At 39.1% G+C, this 11391-nt stretch overlaps 1 long non-coding RNA gene across 1 annotated transcript; it reads right to left on the reverse strand.

The window, feature by feature from the left end:
* Nucleotides 1-10035: 10035 nt before the first annotated feature.
* On the reverse strand, nucleotides 10036-11391 carry LOC131055911 (uncharacterized). The gene is made up of 4 exons (XR_009108558.2): nucleotides 11201-11391; nucleotides 10770-11109; nucleotides 10625-10682; nucleotides 10036-10528 (listed from the first exon to the last, which is right to left on the reverse strand). It is a non-coding gene; the product is annotated as an uncharacterized LOC131055911 (long non-coding RNA).

Below are 11391 nucleotides of genomic sequence, written 5' to 3' on the forward strand. Positions count from 1 at the left end.
GGGACAGAGGTGAAGAGAGACATAGAGAGTAATTATGGGGTGGGGAGAGGGGGAGAGGGAAGTATCTATAAACCCACGAGAGGAGAGGGGTGATCGAGGGTAATTGAGGGAAAGAAATAATGTGAGAGAGAATTGGGTGTAATTATTGGATAAGAAGAGAGGGAGATGAGTAATTATCAACCAAATGAGAGAGGGAGAGATGTGGAGAGAGGTGAAGAGAGTGATAGAGAGAGGATAATTAGTGGGAGTAGAGGGGAAGAGGGAAGTATTAACAAAGAGATGGACTAGAGAGAGGGTAATCAGGAGACTCTCTCCCCATCTCTCCCCCCTCTTCCTTTGTTGATACTCCCTCCCTCTCTCTACCCCCTCCCCTTCCCCTAATTACCTTCTCTCTAGACCTCTCTCTTTGAACATCTCTCCTCATCTCTCCCTCTCTCCCTTTTTTGATACTTTCCCATCCCCCCTCTCCTCCCAACACCTAATTACGCTCAACTCTCTTTAATTCTCTCTTCCTCAAATGTCATATCTTTGTCATACTTATCCTTACCTCTAGCTTTACCATATGACCCCTTAGGTGTCGTTAGGGGTCATATTGTGTCCTAATCAGTCATATGGTGTCCTATGAACCCTTAGGACACCATATGATGTTGTTAGGGATCATATGGTGTGCTAAGGGTTCATATTGTGTCTTAAAGGGTCATATGGCATCCTATGACCTCTTAGGACACCATATGACTCCTTAAAACACTATATGGTGTTGTTATGGGTCTTATGGTGTCTAAAGGGGTCATATGGTATCCTATGACCCCTTAGGACACCATATGGTGTCATTAGGGTTTGTATGGTGTGGTAAGGGGTCATAAGATATCATATGACCACTGAGGATACCATATGACCCCTAAGGTGTCGTTAGGGGTCATATTGTATCCTAAGGGGTCATGTATGGTGTCATATGACCTCTTAGGACACCATATGGTGTCATCATGGATTTTATGGTGTCCTAAGGGGTAATATGGTGTCCTATGACCCCTTAGGACACCATACGACCCCTTCATATAACATCATATAACCCCTTCAGACACCATATGACCCCTTAGGTATCGTTAGAGGCCATATTGTGTCTTAAGGGGTCATATAGTGGCTCGTGACACCATGTGACCCCTTAGGACACCATATCGTGTCGTTATGGGTCTTCTTATGTTATTAGGGCTTATATGGTGTTATATGACCCCTTAGGACACCATATGGTGTGGCAAGGGATCGTATGGTGTCCCAAGGGGTCATATGGTGTCCTATAACCCCTTAGGTGTTGTCAGGGGTCGTATTGTGTTCTAATGGGTCATATGGTGTCCTATGACCCCTTAGGACACCATTTGGTGTTGTTATGTGTTGTATGGTGTCCTAAGGGGTCATATGGTGTTCTATGAGCCCTTAAGATACCATATGACCCCTTAGGACACCCTATGGTGTCGTTAGGGGCCATATGTTGTGCTAATGAGTCATATGGTGTCCTATGACCACTTAGGTGTTGTTGGGGTTTATTTTATGTCCTAAGGGGTTGTATTGTGTCCTATGGGGTTATATGGTGTCCTATGACCCCTTAGGACACTATATGATGTTGTTAGGGGTCATATTATGTCCTAAGGGGTCATATTGTGTCTTATGACCCCTTAGGACACCACATAGTGTCGTTATGGGTTGTGTGGTGTTCTAAGGGGTCATATGATGTTCTATGACCCCTTAAGATACCATATTATGTTGTTATGAGTCGTATGGTCTCCTAAGGGGTCATATGGTGTCCAATGACCCCTTAGGACACCATATGATCCCTTAGGACACCATATGGTATCATTATGCATCGTATGGTGTTCTAAAGGGTCATATGGTGTCTTGTGAACCTTTAGGACACCATATGATGTTGTTATAAGTCTTATGGTGTCCTAAGGGGTCATATGGTGTTCTATGAGCCTTTAGGACACCATATGGTTTTGTTAGGGGTCGTATGGTGTGTTAAGGGGTCAAATGGTATCCTATGACCCCTTAGGACACCATATGACCCCTTAGGTATTGTTAGGGGTCATATTGTGTCCGAATGGATCATATGGTGTCCTATGACCCCTTAAAATACCATATGGTGTCGTTGGGGGTTGTATGGTGTGCTAAGGGGTCATATTGTGTCCTAAGAGGTCACAACACATCGTATGACCCCTTAGACACCATATGATTCATTAGGTTTTGTTAGGGGCCGTACTATGTCTTAAGAGGTCATATGGTGTCCCATGACCCTTTAGGACACCATATGACCCCTTAGGACATCATATGGTGTCATTATGGGTCTTATGGTGTCCTAAGGGATCATATGGTGTTTTATAACCCCTTAAGACACCATATGACCCCTTAGTGACCCCTTAGGATACCATACGACCCCTTGGGACACCATATCATGTTGCAAGGAGTCGTATGGTGTCCTAAGGGGTCATATGGTGTCCTATGAACCCTTAGGACACTATATGATCCATTAGGTGTCATCAGGGGTCTTATTGTGTCCTAATGGGTCATATGGTGTCATATGACCCCTTAGGACACCATATGCTTGGGAGACTATATGGTGCTATGGGTCGTATGGTGTCCTAAGGGGTCATATGGTGTCCTATGACACCTTAGGACAGCATATGACCCCTTAGGATACCATTTGGTGTTGTTATGTGTCATATGGTATCTAATGACCCCTTAGGTGTCATTAGGGTTTATTTTATGTCTTAAGGGGTCATATGGTGTCCTATGACCCCTTAGGACACTATATGATGTCGTTAGGGGTCATATTATGTCCCAAGGGGTCATATTGTATCTTATGACCCCTTAGGACACCACATGGTGTCGTTATGGGTCATATGGTGTTCTAAGGGGTCATATGGTGTTCTATGACCCCTTAGGACACCATTTTTATGTTGTTATGGGTCGCATGGTCTCTTAAGGGGTCATATGGTGTCCTTTGACCTCTTAGGACACCATATGGTTTCATTATGCGTCGTATGGTGTCCTAAGGGGTCATATGGTGTTCTATGACCCCTTAGGACACCATATGACCCCTTAGGACACCATATGGTGTCATTAAGGATCGTATAGTGTGCTAAGGGGTCATATGGTGTCCTATGACCCTTTAGAACACCATATGACCCCTTAGGTATTGTTAGGCTTCATTTTGTGTCGTTAGGGGTCATATGGTGTCCTATGACCCCTTAGGTGTTGTTAGGGGTCATATAGTGTCCTACGACCCCTTAAGACACCATATGGTGTCGTTTGGGATTGTATGGTGTGCTAAGGGGTCATATTGTGTCCTAAAGATTCCTAGGACATCATATAACCTCTCAGGAAACCATATGACCTCTTAGATATCGTTAGGGGTCATATTGTGTCCTAAGGGGTCATATGGTGACACCATATGACCCCTTATGACACCATATCATGTTGTTATGGGTCTTCTTATGTTCTAAGGGGTCATATGGTGTTCTAAAGGGTCATATGGTTTTATATGATCCCTTAGGATACCATATGACCCCTTAGGAAACCATATGGTGTCGTAAAGGGTCGTATGGTGTTCTAAGGGGTCATATGGTGTTCTATGGGGTGATATGGTTTTGTATGACCCCTTAGGACACTATATGATGTTGTTAGGGGTGATATTATGTCCTAAGGGGTCATATTATGTCCCAATGGGTCATATTGTGTCTTATGACGCCTTAGGACATCACATGGTGTCGTTATGGGTCGTATGGTGTTCTAAGGGGTCATATGGTATTCTATGACCCTCTAGGACACCGTATTATGTTGTTATGGGTTGTATGGTCTCCTAAGGGGTCATATGGTGTCTTATGACCCCTTAGGAAACTATATGGTGTAATTATGTGTCGTATGGTGTCCTAAGGGGTCATATGGTGTTATATGACCCCTTATGACACCATATGATCCCTTAGGACACCATATGGTATCATTAAGGATCATATGGTGTCGTATGACCCCTTAGTACACCATATAGTGTCCTTAGGGGTCATACGATGTCCTATGACCCCTTAGGACATAATATGACCCCTTAGGTGTTGTTAGGGGTCATATTGAGTCCTAACGGGTTATATGGTGTCCTACGACCCCTTAGCACACCATATGGCATCATTAGGGGTTGTATGGTGTGCTAAGGGGTCATATTGTGTTCTAAAGGTTCCTAGGACATCATATAATCCCTTAGGACACCATATGACCCCTTAGGTATCGTTAGGGGTCATATTATGTCCTAAGGATACATATGGTGTTTCATGACACCATATGACCCCTTAGGACACCATATCGTGTTTTTATGGGTCTTCTTGTGTTCTAAGGGGTCATATGGTGTTATATGATCCCTTAGGATACCATATGACCCCTTAGAAAACCATATGGTGTCATAAAGGGTGGTATGGTGTCGTAAGGGGTCGTATGGTTTCCTAAGGGGTCATTTGGTGTCCTATGACCCCTTAGGACACTATATGACGTTGTTAGGGGTCATATTATGTCCTAAGGGGTAATATTCTATCTTATGACCCCTTAAGACACCACATGGTGTCGTTATGGGTCGTATGGTGTTCTAAGGGGTCATATGGTGTTCTATGACCCTCTAAGACACCATATTATGTTGTTATAGGTTGTATGGTCCTCTAAGGGGTCATATGGTGTCCTATGACCCCTTAGGACACCATATAGTGTCATTATGCATCGTATGGTGTCCTAAGGGGTCATATGGTGTTATATGACCCCTTAGGACACCATATGGTGTCATTAGGGGTCATATGGTGTGCTAAGGGGTCAAATGGTGTCCTATGATGCCTTAGAACACCATATGACCTCTTAGGTATCGCGAGGTGTCATTTTGTGTCATTAGGGATCATATGGTGTCCTATGACCCCTTAAGACAACATATAGTGTCGTTAGGGGTCATATGGTGTCCTATGACCCCTTAAGACACAATATGACCCCTTAGGTGTTGTTAGGGGTCATATTGTGTCCTAACGGGTCATATGGTGTCCTACGACCCCTTAGGACACAATATGGTGTCGTTAGGGGTTGTATGTTGTGCTAAGGGGTCATATTGTGTCCTAAAGGTTCCTAGGACATCATAACCCCTTAGGACACCATATGACCCCTTAGGTATTATTAGGGGTCATATTGTGTCCTAAGGGGTCATATGGTGTCTCCTGGCACCATATCATGTCGTTATGGGTCTTATTGTGTTATAAGGGGTCATATGGTGCTATATGACCCATTAGGACACCATACGGTGTCGTATGGTGTTCTAAGGGGTCATATGGTGTCCTATGACCCCTTAGGAAACTATATGACCCGTTAGGTGTCGTCATGGGTAGTATTGTGTCCTAATGGGTCATATGACATTTTATGACCCCTTAGGACACCATATGACCCCTTGGGACACTATTTGGTGTTATGGGTCGTATGGTGTCCTAATGGGTCATATGGTGTCGTATGACCCCTTAGGACACCATATTACCCTTTAGGACACCATATTGTGTCATTAGGGGTCGTATGGTGTCCTAAGGAGTCACTTGGTGTCTTAGGACCCCTTACGACACCATTTGGTGTCATTAGGGGTCTTATTGTGTCTTAAGGGGTCATATCGTGTTTTATGACCCCTTAGGACACCATATGACCCCTTAGGAGACCATATGGTGTTGTTAGGGGTCATATTGTGTCCTAAGGGGTCATATGATGCTCTATGACCCCTTAGGACGCGGTATAACCCATTAGGAGACCATATATACTAAGATTCAAATAAGGAGATATATAAGGGTGAAGATAGATGAAGAACTAAAGAAAGGGAAAATAACTAAAGGACAAGGACATAAATAGAGATATAGATATTAATGAGTATGAAGTGAGAGGGAGAAAAAATAAATTACAAGGATGGATAGAAAGAGGTAGACATATCTAGATATTAAAAAGGAGAGAGGACGATAGAGATAAAAAATGAAGATAAAGGGAGAGGGAGATGAATAGATATAAAGAAAGAGAGAGGTAAAGACAAAGATAAATATATGAAGAGATGGAGAAAAAAGGATAGAGAGGGGTAAAGAGAGAGATAAAAAAAGGAAGATATAAAGAGATATGAAGGAAGAGAAATATCGATAGATAGAGAGATATAGATAGTGCAAGAGAGTGAGAAAGAGAGATAGAGATTATAGATAGGGATAGATAGAGAGGGAGAGAGAGAAAGAGGAAGATATAGAGATATATAAAGGCACTATAGAGAACAATGTGGGTAGAGAGCCAGAGATATATAAAGATGGAGCAAATAAAGAGATAAAGGTAGAGAAAGGGAAAGATACTTCAAGAGGGCGATAGAGGAAGAGACAGAGAAGTAGATTAATCATGTACAGAGGAAGATACATAAAGATAGAGGAACATATAAAAAGAGAGATTGATAGGGAAAGAGATGGAGATGTGAATATGGAGATAGAGATAGATATGGATAGAAAGTGATAGAGAGAGTAAGACAAATGGAGGGAGAGATGGAGTGAATAAGTGAGATTTAGAGATAATGAGATATAAATATACATGAAGACAAATCTATAGGGATATAAAGATAGAGGGGACAAGATAGGGAGAGAAAGGAGGTGATAGAGACAAGTAATATACAAGTATAAGTAGGATAAGGTAGAGGAGGGATATAAATAGAGAGAAGAGAGATTATTAGAGAGAAATATAGAAATAAGGAGTGACAATGATGGAGTGGGAGAGGGAGAGATAGGAATAGAAAGATGGAGATATATACAGAGATGCATGTAACTTGGGAATTTATTTATCTAGATGGGATGAGAAAATAAGTGACATAAGTAGAGAAGAAAGAGATAGATAAATTATATTATATAAGTATAGATAGACAAGTGATAGATAAAGGAGGTGATAGGAAAAAAATGAGACTTTGTATGCAAAATTTGTGAGTATTTAAAGTTTTAAAATTGAAGGACTAAATTCAAATGATTATAATTAATTTTTTTTTCTATAATATAATCAAACTACCTCATCCATTTGATAGGTCTCTGAATTACCTTTCCAACGCCTATAAAAAATCAAAATTTCGATAAGAAACACAAACGTTATGCCCATTTTACTAAGCTATATTTTTTATGTTGAGAAAAACGGATATCTGATTTGAAAAAAGTATGACATCACAATGGTGACATCACAAATCGGATATCCGATTTGGTTTGGTATTACCAAACCAAATTCAAATTTTGGTCGACCCAAACAAAAAGTCAAAGCGGATTTTGGCATGTTTGGAAAGGTTTAAAATGCATTTTTTTTCCATTGCCACTTTTTGGCCCCCCATGATCTTGCACATACCCTCCCCATTGTAATATTTTCACATACAACTGCAGAATATCATCTTACTGTGGGTAGGATCCCACCGTGGTTTTCCCTTAACCAGGTTTTCCACGTCAAAATCCTGGTGTTGTGTGTTGTGTTGTTAATTTGATTATCTGTCTATTGTTGTAATTCGGTAGATCTATTATTGTGCTTAAAGTGTTATATTCCGGTGAAGACTTATTCACCCCTGCCCCCCCTCTTAGTCTTCCTTCTTGGGTGTTGCTAACAAGATTTGGGTTTGATGAAATATTTTCTTGGTATTGAATTCACTCAAAATGATAAGGGCATTTTTATTTGTCAAAGTAAATATGCAAAAGATATTTTGAAATGGTTTAGAATGATAAATTGCAGTCCAACTTCTACACCTGTGGCAATAGGTACGAAACTAAGTAGAGAAGATAATGAGACAAATTTTGATTCAACTATATTCAGAAAATGGGTTGGTAGTTTGATGTATCTCACTGCAACTAGGCCAGATATAATGCATGGATTTAGTTTGATTTCTAGATTCATGGATTCACCAAAGAACTCACATTGGAAAGAAAGAACAGGGTTATTGAGGTACATTGTAGGAACTATGAATCATGGCATATTGTATTCCACTTCAGATAATTTTCAATTGGTTGGATATACAGATAGTGATTTTGCACATAGTATTGATGACAAAAAGAGCAAATCTGGATATGCATTTCATCTTGGAACAGGTGTTGTAGCATGGGCATCAAAGAAGCAACCTATAGTAACAATTTCATCAACATAAGCAAAATATGTGGCAGGAACATCAACAACATGTCAAGCTATATGGATGCGAAGAATCTTGAAGGATCTAATGCATGAACAAAAGGAGTCTACTACAATATATTGTGACAACAAGTCCACATTGAACTTTCAAAGAATCATGTTTATCACAAAAGGACAAGCACGTTGACACTAGGTATTGTTTTATTCATGAGTTGATGAACAACATAGAGATCATCCTACATCATTGCAAATCAAAGGAGCAACTTGCAGATATATTCAACAAGGCATTAACACAAGAACAATTTGAGTATTTGACAGGAATTTTGGGCATTGTAAAAATTGATGTAATTAGTGGTAGAAATTAAGGGGGAGTGTTAGAATATTCTATTTTTTTTGGTAATTTCTACCAGACTGGGAAACTTTAATTTTTCTACTGGGTTAGAAAATGTCTATATTTCTAATGGTTTAGGAAATTTCTATAATTTATTTAGTGTGTAATGTTTAGAAAATTTCTACCATAGTTTATAGTTAGTTTTTAGTGTGTTCCTTCTTTCAGTCATGTAAATCTATTTGTCATATAGTATTTTCTATAATTTTTGTAAGTTGGTATTATTCTTGGAATTTTCTATACACCTCTATAAAAGAGGCACATGTAAAATTTTTTTATGCAAGTAATACAATTAAAAATTTTGTGCAGAAATTTGTAATTATTTTGTGTTTTATTTTTTGCCTCTACCCACTCACAAAACTTAGTTATTGAATTATTGGGGAATTTTCGATATGAAGGAGAACCTTGGTTGATTGAGACGAACATGAGATAGACAAGCAATGCCAATGAAAAAAAAGTTCTGAGCACCTAATAGGCTTCTGTAGTGACACTACTTCAGGGGATTATTTATAGACAATTTTTGACATGTTCTCTGAATGTGGGTATTTGAAAACATTGCTACATTTCCCAAGCCAATGACCTTACTGAGTATTTTATCTGCCTGTAACTATTTGAAATTTTTTCTCTATTTGAGAATTCAGTGAGCAAGTAAACATACTACCATGTTCCCAAGTCAAAGAGCCAATTTCAAGGTTTGTATATGTGGGTATTAAAAAAATCTCTCTATTTCAAAGTCAATACCCATAACCGAACCTTTCTACATTTTAAATGAATGTGATAATGAAACTAACAATTTTTTTCCCACCAATCTTGAATATCATTGCGTACAACATACCTTGCCATAGGTTTGTTAATGGTAGTCCTAGTTGTAGGCCTCCAATCCAGTTCCTTTCTCAAAGTAATTCGAACCTCCAGCTCACCATGTCCTTCTCCAATACAAATCAATTTTGTATGACCAGGCTCTACATAACTAGTCAATCCTCTTAGTAGCCTCTTTGAGTCCCCTTTGCAATCTGTTGCAATAATAGGAATCGGCCTAACTCAGAGAAAACAGGGGAAAACATAGAGTTTTCAGCTAATGTGTTAGACCATATTATTGGAATGGATGCAACAAAAGGAGTTTTGCATATCTAGCAGTGGAATTTCTTCCTGGAGGATCTAAGTAGTGTAGATACAAAGAAACCCAATGTGGCATTTCCCCTAAGGACTGTAATGATGGTTGTTTTGATTTTGGGCATTAGTGCTCTGCTTTCATGGTGTTACCACTCGAAAAAAATCAAGACTTTGTATATGGGAAGTTTCCAAAAGTTTCATAGTTTCTAGAGGTCACTATTTAGAATTCCAATTTTATTTTTTATAAATAAACTTAATGACAGTGTCCAATGAAAATTACAATAAGTAATTTTATATGAATTATTAAATCTGTTTAAAACCAAAACCTTTAGAATAAAAATGAAAAATTGAAAAATACGTTAATCTCATTGCACAGCTCGAAATAATAATTGCATCTAACTGATGCATTACTAATAAATGGATTATAATAACATACTAGAAACTTAATACATAAATGAATGTGATAAATACTATAAATGTACATACACATAAATATAGACTGAATATCCCATGTTTACCTAGTCCTTGAGGATTTAATGATAGCTCCACCTTTAAATTCCTCAAAATACATTATTGAGGAATATAATTCTGATTGAATATCTGGAGAAGAATTGTATTTTACATAGCGCAATAACAAATGCCGGCCTCGTGATTTTAAACATATATTTCTCGTTGATTCCAATTACATCCACTGGCGCACATGGCGATTAGATTCTCAATATTGCAGGTGGAGAGGAGGAGTCAATTGAACAAAACGCGTGGGAATTGAATTGTATGGTGAAACTCCACTATCTCTGCCGGATAAGAAATCTTATCCTTTGCCAACTAAACAATTACATTGATGACGTCGTGTAGGGAATGATTTTGCAGAGTCTGCACACAAACATAGCACAAATTCATCAAAATTCACCGTTGAAATGCTCTGTTTTTTAAATCTACATCACAAATCATGCAAGAATCTCAACATACCTGTCCTTCCGTTTCTGCAGAAATCGTTGAAGTGATAACCTCTTAGCCATCGGAAGATCTGCATAACAAAATTAATCCATCGTTAATCTACTGCGTATTTGTTTTTTACATTCTAAATTATCACAAATTCAAGTGGATAACTTACTGGCATTTGATGTTTTAACAGCGTGCCTTTGCTTTCCCCCTTCTGTGGATTCTTCTGAATTTGAAACACTTTGCCTTGGATGATTGTACAAAATTGCTGGATTGGTTGTAACAGCTTCAGAAATTTCAATTTGTGTATCCAACAAAGCCGATTGGCTCGTCCTATTTACTGTTGGATTGAAACCCTAGAGGATGCAGGGGAAATAGATCCAGAGTCTTAATTCCTTCAGAAACCCCAATATGACCTTCTCTGTGGAAATTTTCTGAATCGCTCAAACATCCTTGTGAGAGAACTTGTTGCAGCAAATGAGGTCTGATCTTTCCCAGGGATGACTACATTGCTGCATACATTAAAGGCCAAACAACATTAAAGAAGGAATTCTTTATAAATTGTCTCAAATAAAATCGTTACATTGAACAAAGAAAACTTACATCGACTGTGCACAAGTTGTTGGTGGCAATCCATGGCGGAATCCGATTGGGGGCTGCCATTATTATCACTTTCGATTCTCAAGAAATCGATGGTGAAGAGCTGAGGTTGAGACATCTCTAAGCAAAACAAAGGGCAAATTCGATGGAATTGAATGAATAGATGGTGTGATTTGATGAGGAATGGTATTTAA

This window comes from Cryptomeria japonica, chromosome 10 (genome assembly GCF_030272615.1).
Source record: "Cryptomeria japonica chromosome 10, Sugi_1.0, whole genome shotgun sequence".
Lineage (NCBI taxonomy): Eukaryota > Viridiplantae > Streptophyta > Pinopsida > Cupressales > Cupressaceae > Cryptomeria > Cryptomeria japonica.